Source organism: Syngnathus leptorhynchus, chromosome 6, assembly GCF_054491065.1.
Source record: "Syngnathus leptorhynchus isolate UIUO chromosome 6, UIUO_Slep, whole genome shotgun sequence".
Lineage (NCBI taxonomy): Eukaryota > Metazoa > Chordata > Actinopteri > Syngnathiformes > Syngnathidae > Syngnathus > Syngnathus leptorhynchus.
Window position 1 is genome coordinate 1,660,025 of NC_141200.1, and position 10,535 is coordinate 1,670,559.

Below are 10,535 nucleotides of genomic sequence, written 5' to 3' on the forward strand. Positions count from 1 at the left end.
CCTGCCACCCTTGCTCCGATGCTGGCATTTGTCACAAACCGCCAAAGCTTGGCCTGGGGTCACGCCAAAAAAAAAAAAAAAAATGGGGCCAAGTTCATTGAGAAATCAGTTAGAATTTGAGCAATGCGACAAGTTACATTGGCTCGCCGTGTTTTGTTTTGATCATGTTTTCGGCATTCCGTAAAAGGTCACGCAGATATTGGTTCCCGCGGTATTTCATAGCCTGAACAATGGCGCTCACAAAAGACAATAAACGGTCGGGCCGAGGTCACCGGATGAGATTGACGGATGGGAAAAAAAAAAAAAAAAAACTAGCAAAATCCACCTGATCCAAGAAACAGACCGGATCTTCACTTTGTGACATCCTAATGTGAGGAGCCACTTCCGTACCACCTTCGTAACACTCATCGAGTAATACAGCGATTAAAAGCGTAAGCTAGCGCATTAGCTTTTCAGCTAATCTTCACTTTTGTCGTCATGTACCGTGATGTCGAGGCCATTTACTGAGCGTCGTACCTCTTCATGTGGTCTCAAGTTGAAGGTCTTTAGGTGGGTGGGTTCAAGCGGACTTACCTGGGAGTCTCAGGTTGGGGCAAACACTGGCGCTCTTTGTTGTGTCAGCCACACATTGAACCTTGCAGAGGCCTCACATTCACAAAGGATGGATCTGTTACAAAGACACACACACATACACACACACACACACACGGTGCTTGTTTGCCTGTCTGACTGCGCGACACTAAGCTGACATCTCCAATCAGGTCAGGGAGGTTCTTGAAGTGCTCGCAGGCTCGGCTAAGGATGACAAAGCAACCCGGACCTTTGGCCTCAAGCGCCTCCAGCGCCCGAGATCAAATATCCTTCAACACGGAGAGGATTCTTGCGCCCAGACGGAATCAAGCACGACCTGAAACGTTGACAAAATGCTCAACCTTTAGCTCCGGCCTTTGCGTTTGTTGGATAACAAAAGAAAACGGACTCTCCTTTCGCCCGGCTTTACAGACAAAACAAACATACAGTGTGGCACAAACTTGACGTCACTGGCCTCGGGCTTTTTGTTTGTTCAGTCCTGAACAGCTCTGAACTCCGGGAAGACTCATGATCCTGGAAACCTTGATCGTTGAAGACGTCCATACTACTGGCATTATTCTTATTGATCATAATTGCGAAAATAATTTCATAAAATAATACAATGAAATTAATCATAATTTGTTGTCTTGCAGTAATGCAGTCTTCCACCATCGGGGGGCGACAGAACTTGCCCAATCCAGCTTTAATGAATTAGACAGAAAGTAAAAAACAGCACCACCTACTGGATATGTTGGGGCACTGCCTGCCCTGCCCTTACTACAGGTGCGTGTTTTTAACAAAGGTTGCTTACTCATCTTTTTTTTTTTCGTTCCAATGTCATGATGTCACTTTGGTTCTACACACACTCGTGCACACTCTATTTGAACTTTGGGCCTGCGCTTGACCTCTTGCGCGTGTTGTGTCTGAGCGCCGAAGTGAGCAATGGCTTCCTGTGACTGTTGTTGTTTCAACTCCCGAGCACCGAACCGGCTGCGGTTGGTCCAGCCCGCACGTGCAAGGAGGTGTTTCCGAAAGCCGGGTAGCGCCGAGCTCCCCCGCCGGGTCGGATCCGCTCCTGAGCAATCTGGAATTTGACGGTCAAAGAAACCGCGGCTTAGGTCAATGAACGGATTGGCGTTTTTATTTTCTGCTATTTTCACGCTTATGTCAGGCGGCAGTCGGCAATTCCAGTCTGCGCTACTGGCGTTGGGCGCCATCTTGGAAAAATATTTGCGGTAGATCTTCAGAGACAAAACATTGGCGTCTTTGTGATGGTCCAAGTGGCGTTTGAAGTGCAACTTCCATTGCACATTTAGTTCCATGCGCATTTTGGGTCGTGAGGTCGGTGCCAACAGCTGGTGAGAAGCATCCGCCATCGTGCTTTCCTCAGCGCGAGTGTGATATTTTCCGCCGTGGCGAACCAAAAGCGTAAAAAGACATAAAAGCCTTCCCAGCGCCATGATGCAACACTTTATTTACTATTTATTCATTTATTTTACTCCACGCACTCCCTAAATTAAAAGGAGGCCTCTTTGTTTTTGGAACGAGTATAAACGGCGCCATCTGCATGCGGTGAGAAACTATTGTCAGGGCGGAATGTCATTAATTGTCTGTCACATAAAAGACATTTACAATGGAGTCGCAGTTTTCCCAGATCGCAACTGCCACTTGTAATCAACGAGGCCGCAAATATGATTTGTTTCAGAGCGACAAACAAAAAAGAAGTCCAAAATCTCCCGGCGGCACGTTTACAACATCCAGCCAGTAAACACCATGAGCAGCAGCAGTACCGCATGCGGCAAATAATAATTATGACTATTTTAAAAAGCTTAATCCCTCAAATGGCACGTTTGCTCAATCGTTAAAATGTTACCGTAAAAAGACGATAAATAACAGGCGAGTGACCAAAGCAAAAATAAATAAAGTAGGAAATAAACAAATAAATAAAAGTCATCATTAAAAATCAGAAATAAAAGCAAATAAATAAATAAATAAATAAATAAATAAATAAATAATATTAAATGAAGCAAGTTGTGACAGCGGCGCCAGCAATATGCTGGAACGGTACGACACAGAAAATCCAAATCGAGTCGTCACAGAGCCGAAAGTAACCGTACGAGAACAGACGGCCTCTTGATTTTTTTTTTAACCTCTTTTCCCAACTCGTCACACCATTTATTTGTTTTAGGTCAAAGTCATCCACCTCCGTATCTCCACTTGGCAATTTCACGCTCTGTAGTGGTCGGCCTACGAGTGGATTAAGACTTTTCCGTTGACCGCTGCGATCGCCGAGGTTATAATCTTGCACCCCCAAAAGACACACTTCCCGTTAAGGCCAGGAAAGTTGTCAGACTCCACTTACTGGAATTGACAGTAAAGGCTCGCTGGCAGATAACGACCATGTTCGGTGTCCGTGCGTCTTTTGTCTTTTGTCGGGATTCATGGTTCCACAGCGGTCCTGGCGCCGTTCGCCGGCGGACAGATAAATCAGCGGTAACTGAGCGATTAATACGATGATGACGGTGGCGGCTGATGTCATCAAGAGGCCACGGGTGTGATGATATGTGTGGGAATGTCAACGCGTGCGGTGCGCCGGGATAAATGAGGTGCGCTTCAACCCGTAAATGACATCGACGTGTTATGTAATCGCCAATCACGCCAGGCCTTGACCTCAGGTCAGCGACCAGCTGGCGGAAGTGTCTTGTACTTTCTCGTTTTTTTTGGATAAGTGCTCGAATCGAGGAGAAACGTGATTGTTATTGATCAGATGTTTTCCCTCCTTTTTTGGGAAGATTTTGTTAACCACAGTGGAAGTTTTGGAGTAAAACTCCCGAAAAATGTTTGGCACGACACTGCTCATCAACAAAAGAAATCCCACAGCTACTGTGAATCATGAAAAAAAAAGGTATAATAAAAATATTGATCATAAAATTGTTAACCAAGATACATCTGTACTTTCTACTCTTGATTGTCAAAACATTCTTGTCCAAACACAGGAAGTAAAAGTAACAAATAATCAGAAAATACAATAAGTACTTGGAAAAGTATTGTTTTTCTTTACTGTCAATCATTTGTGATTTGTCAAAAAAAAAAAACTTTCATGGAGTGACTTTAAGGAGAGTGTCCGCTAGATGACGACAAAGTGTCTTATACAAAGTTTTTATTTTTTCATCATGGTTTCACAGAGGAGTCAGTAGGATTGCAAGTTTTTCTTTGACTTTAAATTTATTAAAACCCTCCCAAGTAATAACAGCTTTTAAAATCAGGGCAAAAAAAGAGAAGACGGTCCAGCTTTCATATGTGTACGTTGTCTTTCATTTCAGCGTGTCACGTCATAAACCCAGTGCCAGCAGCTTTATGCCAGCAGGGGTCACTGTTGCACAACCTTTACAAATCAACCACGTTTCAAGCCCTCAATCTTTCTTCCCCTCTACTTTAGTTACACCACGCTTAAACCAATGCGTCGGTAAAGATGTTTTTATACAATGAATAGAAAAAGTCTACACACCCCTTTTTGAATGACAGTTTTTTTGTCATTTAAAAAGAGACCAAATAAATCCCAAATAAAATAGTATTTAAAAAAAAAAAAAGCTGTAGTATCACGCAAGCAAAAATTCAATTTATTGGTTGTAGGTCACAAAATGGAAGCGTGCAAATGTCAAATGTCTGGCCCACTCCTTCTTCCCCCCTCCTCGTTGGCTGCCAAACGTTGAGCCCATCCAGCAGCTGGCAAATGGAGGCCCAATGCCTGTACGCATATCGCTAATAACTTCATTAGCGCTCTCTGCCTCCTGCCAGCACCGCACTGGACCAGATTCCAGTGTGTGATTTGAAGAAGAACAGCCGCATATGTTTCTTCAAGGTCTCCAGGGTGCGGCACGAGACACTTCCAGATATTCTTGTAAACGCAACATGCAAATTTTCCATTTGAGATGCAAATCTGATGCTAGGCCGAGATGTGAGAAGGTGAAAATTGCTCCTTTAATGAATAATAATCACAAGTGCGCGTGAGCTCGTGAATGGTCCTCAGTGAGGAAATGAGTGTTTGGTTTGGGGTGGGGAAAAATTTTCAAGCCTTTTTTCAACAGACTTACTTCTTCGTGTCTCTGTTTTCATTAAATGACCACTCCAGTGTGTGGCAGACCGCAATTTCTTCTTGAAACTTTAGAGGGCACGTGCCAAAGTCAGCTCTTTTGTTTGAAAGAAGGAAACGCTTGCGTTAATGAGAAAACTAAAAGCCACATGATGTTTTTCAACAACGTGACATTTGAAAGCTCACTTCATAACAAGACACATTTTGAATACCAAAGCAAAAGTTCAAATCTTAGCTTAAAATCTTCTGTATGGAAATTTCGTGTTCTCCCAGTAGTTGTGTGTGTGTGTATTTTTTTTTTTTCTTTCTTTCTCAGGCACTCTGGCTTCCTCCCAAATTCCACAAACACTGATGTCAGGTTCATTGAATTCTCAAAGTTGTCACTCCCGGCCTGTGAATGAATGCCTGTTTGTCTATACTGTAAAATGTGTGTATGCAAGAATATATAAGGCTGAGTTCCACCATGCTTTTTTTTTTTTCCCCCAGTTCCTTTCAGTTTGCTTATTGGTGCCGTTGGAGCGCGCACTTCATCACGACTCCCCGCGATGCTTTTTTACACCATAACAGAAGGAGAGCCCAGTGTTCGCTTTGTGATTTATCAGGTCGGCACGCCTTTAAATCTCTGCTGGGGTTTACATTTGTGGGGATGGTTGCTTGAGCCATGTTTTGCTGTTTCAAAACTCCTTTACTGCCCACTCTGGCCCTCCTGGTTCTGTTATTGGGGCCAAGAAAAAGAAAAAACACGATATATGCCTTGCATGATGCATGGGCTTGTGCAGGGAAACAAATTTGCGGTGCTGCCATTGCAAATTGACACCAGGGGGGCCCAGTGTGCTGATTCAGAACATGGGGGGGGTGACGTGGGCTGTCTCCATGCTGCAGATCACATCTGATGTTTTGGAGTGAGTTCAGTTCTCTTGTGACTACTGCAAGAAACATTGTGAACACAAATTGTAAGTCAAATGAATGAAATGACATTTAGCAGATGTCCTCCTCGCCACGCGTCCACGAAAGCCATATTGCGGACGAGGCCCCTTTGATGTTGCTTTTGTAAACAATAAAGTCACGTCGGAGGCCGTAGCTCATGTCGATGCTTAACATATGGTGGAAAAGGAGAGTCCACCCAGAAATGCTTTGACAAATGAGAGCACACGCAAACCTCCGTCAAGGCTTAGACATGAATCAAAGTCACTTTACACTTATTTAAAAAAGAATCATCATCTTTTCAGGCTGAGCAGACATGAGGCCATCAGGACTTGACAGTTTCAGCTTTATATATATTAATATATAATATCTGTTGCTTCTAAAACAACTGATGCTAAGTGTTAGCGTAGCATGTCAATGGCGTTTCGCTTTGTTTGTCCGCATGAAACTTCGACTTCCCAAAGGCAAGCTATCGGCTTCTTCTGAATAGACAATTCTTTTTTCTTTTTCTTTGATTTGACAAGTGGGAGAGGCATCATAAAGCTTGAAGCCATTTTTTTTTATGACTCGTATGACTAATATTTACCAACGGGTTGTTCATTTTGCAGCGAGTTGAATTGAGTTCACTGCCATTCATATCTCAAGGCACCTCGATGTTTTTTTTTTAGACAAATATTTTGCAGAAGTTTGGTCGCTCGTGATAACTCGGGACAATTTATAAACCCGTCGGACTTGGTTCTGTTTTTAGAAATTGAATTTTGCCGCCAAGTGGTTTTCTTTGACGCTGCTGGGGTTGAGCGAGTTCATCGAGTCTCATGACCTAAAATAGAGAGTTCATTGAGTGTGTTATCAAGGCCCGGCCCACACGGCCTGGGTGCCTCCTATCAGCGACAGCCAGAAATATAAAGGCTTGGCTCATCCTTCCAAAAGGAACGTCGCACAGCAGGTGATAGGTGAGCTGAGGCGAGAGTCGCGTTTTGGACATCGGTGTCAGGCTGACTCGCTGGCAAGCTCCTTGGTCAACAATAACACAATAAGGAGGCCACGTGACAGCTTTCACCTGAGCTGAACCGGCAAACGTGACTTACTCTAATGGGCTTTCCGCACCTCCCGTAACGATGTAACATGACCCACTTTGCATCACCCGCGGGCTGTTTTTGTTGTTATTTGACTGGTTTTGTTTATATTCCGTAACTACATTTTGTTTTGTTGATTGCACAGAAATATGTCATGACCCCGAAGCAGGGTTTTTTTCACCTGTTGTTATATTTGTATGTATATATCCACCCATCCGTTTTGTATTATAGTTGATGAAAATTAAGAAAATAACTAAAACTGAAATTAACTTTTTTTTCCGTTACTCTACGCCAAACTAACACAAAAACGAATAAAACCTTAGCATCAATGAAGTATCTTGAGACAAAACAAACCCAACTCGGAATTATTGGATTGTTTTTAAGTACATCAAATTTCAACATGATTTAAAAATCAGGTTGAAAATCAGACATGGCTAGCATGATCGTTGACAAGCTAATTAATCGATCATTTCTGGGTCGCACTCAGTTAATATGATGTCTCTAACGTTTTAAAATCAAAAACTAGTATAAAGATTATCAACATAAAAATAAAAATCAAGTTTTTTGTTTCCGTGGCGACCAGGGGGCGCTCTAGCCTAGCAAAGGGCTAATCAAGGTTGCTAACTATGTTGCTATATTTTAGCGGCAAGAGAGCAACTCTCACCCAAACGTCATTCAAGTTTATTTTATTACGGAAGGCGCATTCTTGAACTATCTGCCTGTTATTCCTGGAAGGATCGTGTATCACCGCGGCAACTTGTGCGCCAAGCGGCGTCGATCGTCGCCGTTTTAGTTTTCTCCGTCTGTCAAAACGCTTAACAACCTGTTGGCAGAGTGCGGCCTCGAGCAGCACGCGGCCGAGCTTTCCAAGATAAGCTCAGGCGGGATTTAAGCGCTCTGAACCGGTTTGACGAAATATTGCACGGCTCTCCCGACACGTTTCGAGAAAACCTTCATTTTTAATATGCAGGTGCCCGACACGCCTGATGAATGATGACTTGTTTAAGTAGCTAATCTTACGGGCTTGTACCGAATCGTATGAAAAACGATCCGCACAGTCCGCAGATATGAACCAATATCAGTTTTGGCTCGGTCCAGATAATAATTAGTCAAGCGGATTAAATCGAATAAACACCTACACTTTGGCTCTTAGATGTTGAAACGTGAAACTCTAATTTGCCCCAAATGAGACCACAGAGGAACCCGGTGTCGATTACCCGATTGACAAAAGCAAGGAAGTCATTTAATAGTCTTAAGCCAAGATCTGAGGGCATTTCCATGCCTTCTTGAAGCTATTTTTCTTTGTTCTTCCCTTTCGTTCGTGCCTCGAGCTTTTCCCGCAAGATTTGGAAGCAAACGGTTGGCCGCCTCGCCACATTAAGGTTTTCGTTTCTTGTTGTGGAAAACACATACTGGAAGTAAATCAGCTTCAAATGCTCCATCTGGTTTCGAGATTAGTCTCCGGTCGGATTCTGTCTCCGAGCAGACAATGCTATTTCGAAACTGCTCGAGAGAAATGAGCGCAACACGAGAAATGTTGGGACTATGATGAGCAAGCCTCAAAGTTGTAGATCATCAAGTGGCATCTGGAGTGAAAATAACATTTCAGGAGGTGTCACGACTCCCCGACACGGAGCCGTTTTGCATTTCTAAGCGCGTTGTGTCTGGACCGGAGATCAGGCCCGATGAGAGAAGTCATTGTGTGAGGGCAGAGGACTCGCACAGGAGGAGGCTGTGTGCATTCACGGGCGTGTCGAGCAATTGTTGTTGTGACGACCGACTCAAAAACGACGCGCAGACTTTTGCGAATGGAAAAGCGTTTTGTCATCGGCGACATGTCACGCGTGACTCTTTGTGACAATTTCCCCGTCCAAAGACGCAAATAAGCTATCAAAAGTCAATGAAACTTTACACCAGCAGGGGGAGCCTGTGAGCTGATGGTATCAGATTTGAAATCATTTCCATTGGGCTGCCTTCATCTTGGCCTGAGCTTGGCGCTCAACAAACCCGTTCACCCCTTTCGCTGTAATCCTCGCACTGCGGCGGTTTTGTCACATGAACTGTGCAGCCTGGAAGCTGGAGAGGACGCTCACAAGCGACAGTCGACCCGCACGCAAAGCTAATCTCATTAGCCTAGTCCCCGGGCGGCGCACGGGGTCATTGAGGTCACGCCGTTTATACACAGAAAAACATGTTGCCGGGCAGAACAATTATAATGATGATTGGAATATTGGCGGGATGTCAAGTACGTGAGCAAACAACAGGTGCGACTTTTCACACGCAGTGTCTTGAGTTGACATTTTCAAAAGTATCCCTGAGGCAATTCAGCTTTTTTTTTTTTTTTTTTCCTTTCTCCCCCGCCTTCATCTTTTTTGAATTGCAGATTGATTAAATTGGATGATGAAGAGACACATGGTGCGTGACTACCGAGATGAACAATGTTTCTACTCTGAAAGAAAGAAAAAAAAATCCCAACCGACAAAAACGTGGCTAATGGGGGAAACAGGGAAGCTTTAAAAATGTGCTATGCAGATAATAAATAGCGCGAGCCAAGACTTTTGAATTATGACTAATCTCTATTGAAATGAGCAGCAGGATGTCAATCTGTCAGTTTTTCCCCCCCACCACTCTGCTTTGACACAGATATTGCTGAATACTCAATATGACTGCATTTCTTTTTTTTTTCTTTTTCGCAAGCCTCATTCCAAAACAAAAAAAATGTAGGGATGTGGAGTTGAACATATTGCCAGTACAGAGCGTGCTTTTGCTAATATGTGAGGCTCAAATTTGTATCAAAATGAAGCCATTTTGTTGAAATTAATTCAAAAACTAAAATTCAAAAATTCACGATTTTTGTGAAAGAAGAATTTATGGAAGTTTGACAAGCAGAAGGTAGCAAAATGTTATGAGGATTTCTAAATATGTGAAATACAGGCATGCATGTTCACAAAATGTCTGCAAACAGATGAAGGATTGATGTCCTGCTGTTTAGCTGGATGAATAATTGTCATAATTCACAAAGCTTTGGAAGCATTTTAGAATTTATGACCTGCAAAACACATAAAAAAAAAAAAAAAGCATCCCTCATTTTTCTGTTCCAATTCCAGAGCTGATTTGCGGGCCACGTTGCCAAATAGTCTTGCCTGACGGGAATAAAACAGCTCAAATATTTGAAGCCCCTCTCAGTGGTATAATCAGAATATTAAATATTTTTGTTCACCTAATACATCTGTGAGTGTCCATTATATTTTGGAAAGGCAGGTAGGGGGTGGGGGGGGGGGGGGGGGGGGGGGGGTGACCCTAAGGAACTTTTGGCAGTACAAGAATGACGTGTCATTGCACACCCACTACAGTAGGTGGCAGTAATGTTCTCATAATCTCAATGTGCGCGGAGCGTCACTCCGCCGATTTATTTCTTTATTGTTTTCTTCCACGTGAATAAGGATTCAATATTGCTGATAAAATTTTTATTGACAAATGATACTATTCGTTGTTGCAGTGCCAACAGGCTCAATAAGCATTGATTTTGATTTACAAAAAAAAAGAAAAAAAAGAAAACAGCAGCTTGCTCAGGGAGAGTTTGAAAGCGTCCCCGGAACTGAGTGTGGAGGAGCCACCATATTTTCTAGTCTAGTCCAAGTTGGAACGTGCACCTGTTGGTCTTTGAGGGGGGTCACGGGGGGAGTCCTGAAACGGTGAGGGTAAAATTGGATCCAAACTGATCCTCTTCTTAAATGTCCGTCGACGTCTACGTGCTTTTATGTTTGGCTGGTGATGCAACGTCACAAAAAGCAGCGCCAGCATCTCAGCACCTCACAAATAACGTCACCACGTAAGCCTCGGCTTTTGTCAACGATATTTATTTTATTCTA